The sequence below is a fragment of the Gossypium hirsutum genome, chromosome D02, assembly GCF_007990345.1.
Source record: "Gossypium hirsutum isolate 1008001.06 chromosome D02, Gossypium_hirsutum_v2.1, whole genome shotgun sequence".
In the NCBI taxonomy this organism is placed as follows: Eukaryota; Viridiplantae; Streptophyta; class Magnoliopsida; order Malvales; family Malvaceae; genus Gossypium; species Gossypium hirsutum.
The window spans coordinates 44,426,478-44,429,581 of NC_053438.1; the positions used below are offsets into that span (position 1 = coordinate 44,426,478).

Sequence of the window (3,104 nt, forward strand, 5' to 3'; positions counted from 1 at the left end):
ATCTACCATAGGTCTTTTTCCCTCCTCTGATCTAATCTTGTGTTGACAAAATGCAAGATTGATTCGTTTAATATAAGCAATTGTCCATCCTATCATTTTTTATGCATTTTTATGACATATAATAAAGTTTCTTCCTATTTTGTGTCTAGATTTGTGGCAATAATTACTAGTAAGGTATTTTGTTTCCCCAGATATCAATACTTTAAATGATTGGGCAAGGGCTTTAGTTCTAACTCTGAAGGTTTGACAATAGATGGTACCATCTTTACTGAGCTTCGGATCATTTGCTCTTGTTTTTCCTTATTCTGTCTCCACCGATCTAAGTGTGTTACTATGTGGTGTGTCCCCTGTTCCGCACTGTCCCCTTTCTCTTCTATTTTATAACAAGTTTATTCTTTCACACTGAACTCCAATTGATTACATTCTTTCTCTCTATTTTCCATGGATTCCAGTCCTTGATTTCGTATATCAAGACATTCATCCTGATAACTCTTGAAAAGAGTTATAATTCATGCCTTTAGACTGGGTCAACTGTCTATACTTAATTGAACTTAGTTGCATTTTAGGACATTATTTTAGTATTTTTAGAACATTGCATAAGAAGATTGGACGGTGCTTAAATATTATTATTTGTTACTTTTAATTACATGTGAAAAGGTTGAGCAGGATGTGGAGAAAGAAATAAAAGAGTCGAGGTTTACCGGGGCAAAAGGTTGGTTAGATAGCCAACTCGCATGCCATGGCAATTCCAAGAAGACCGAGTCAACACTCAATGCATACCAGTTTCAACCCAACTGTACTTGTAGCAGAAAAATATGCCTAAATAAGAGGGGAAGATAATCTTGGGTTGTTGAAAAAAGAATTTAAAAAGAGAAGATAAACATGGGTTTTTGGATTTATTTTAGGGGAAAGCCTATAAAAAGCCAAAAAAGGAAACCCAAAAAGGGCAAACAATAGGGAGAGATCCTTATGCAAGGATAAAAGGTAGCAACTGAGTAGCGACGGGAAGAGGAAGACGAAGGCAATTCCTCTCAGCCACCATAGGACACAGCACCACTAGTGTGTAAACTGGACACGCAAAAGCTGTCTTCCTACAGTCTTCTGTATTTCTTACTTTTTTCATCCATGAATTGAATGATGAAAATGGTGTTGTATGTTATTTTGGTTTTAAGTTTTATGTTCCAACCCATGAGCTAAATCTCATCGGGTTGGGATTACATGATGACATTTTTATTTTCTTTAATGGGTGAAGCATATATCTGATTCAATTGATTGTTTCATTCAATTTTATTTTATTTCTAAATTGTATGCGTGCAATCTCTAGACATAGATGACTACTTAGCATGCCCATAAACTAAATCAGATTCTGAAAAGGTTAGATTAGTTGAATCGAAATTGAATGATATGAGCAAGTATTCGACTGATACTTGCAGTAGACTCTAGACATATAGTAGTGTTCATACAGAAGGAAAACAATGCAGGGTACCATATTAGGGCCTATAAAAACGGGTAAGGTAACTTAAGGTTTTTTCTCTCAAAAGAAGTAGATCATTTTAGAACTCTTCTGAACAGTAAACTGAGTATGGTTTTGCCAAGGCATTATTGACAGAAAGGGTAGATTCTTAGTAATCCCAACCTTCCAAATCAACATCATATTTCCTTTATTCTTTGTCGTCGTATCTTTACCATATCATTCTTAATTATTTACTTGATCATTTACATAATATTCCCATAGTAATTCTCATAATTTCCATTACATTTTTACTCTCGTTTTACCATAGCATTTCCAAGTATTCATTAATTCCACATATTGCATATATCATTATTCCTTTTAATTGTCACTGCATACTTACCATAGCATTACCAAATCATTAATTGTATTTCATTATAATCACTTGACCACTTTTGTGCCTCAATCTGATCCTCGTAGGAACGATACTCACTCGTCACTTTATTGCTTGATCCGATGTGTATACTTGCACAATTCGCATATCATATTCATACGCGGCAAGTCTTTGGTGTCGCTGCTGGGGATCGGTAATTTGGTGTAATTTGGTTTGGTTATTTTACTTAATTTATTTAGTTTTATTTAACTTAGTTTAATTTAATTTCCACAAGTTTGTCATAAGTGCATGAAAAGAGGCATTCCTACTAACAAAGAGTATCATTTTGACCTAGAGATTGAGATAACTTTGCGAAGAAGGAGAAAAGAACTGTTGAAAATGGCTAGGAACGGGAATGGTCCTGGTCTCAATGATAATCTGAATGCTTAAGACGCTAATACTCATGTTCGTAGAGTGATAGATGACCGAGATAGACCAATCTCAGAGCATGTTGTGCCAATTTTGGATGATTTGAATCCAATGATAGTCAAACAACAAATACAATTTCAACAGTTTGAGCTGAAACTGGTAATGTTTCAGATGTTACAAATAGTAGGATAGTTTAGTGGATTACCCATTGAAGCTCAAATTCTACATTTACGACTTTTTCTAGAGGTTTGTGACTCATTTAGACAACAAGGTGTTCCAAAAGACGCTTTTCGACTTAAATTGTTTCCATATTCTTTAAGAGATCAAGCAAGAGCATGGCTAAATGCTTTACTGTCAGGAACAATGGCATCATGGAATGATTTTTTCCAGAGATTTTTGCTACAGTATAATCCCTGAAATATTAATCCCAAGCTTAGAAATAACATCACATCTTTTTGGCAATTAGAGGATGAAACACTATATGAAGCATGGGAAAGATTTAAAGACTTAATTCAGAAGTTCTCGATCCATGGATTTCAACACTTGACTCATATTGAAATATTCTATAATGGGCTGAATGCGCATACAATGAAGGTAGTTGATGCGTCCGCCAATGGTACTTTGTTGGATAAAACTTAAAATGAAGCATATGAGATTTTGGAAAAAGTTTCCAACAATGATTATCAATATTTGACAACAAGAGTTGGGTCGGGTAAGAGAGCTGCTGGTACCATAGAGCTTGATGCAATCACTTTGTTGACATCCCAAGTATCTTCTCTAGCTAATATGATTAAAACAATGAAAAATCCAACTGTAGTCCATGATATCAAATCAACCAAGTTGTCATGTGTT

At 34.8% G+C, this 3,104-nt stretch overlaps 1 non-coding gene across 1 annotated transcript; it reads right to left on the reverse strand.

Moving 5' to 3' along the window:
* Window positions 1-2,681: 2,681 nt before the first annotated feature.
* On the reverse strand, window positions 2,682-2,788 carry LOC121215012 (small nucleolar RNA R71). Its single transcript, XR_005910747.1, has one exon. It is a non-coding gene; the product is annotated as a small nucleolar RNA R71 (small nucleolar RNA).
* Window positions 2,789-3,104: the final 316 nt, after the last annotated feature.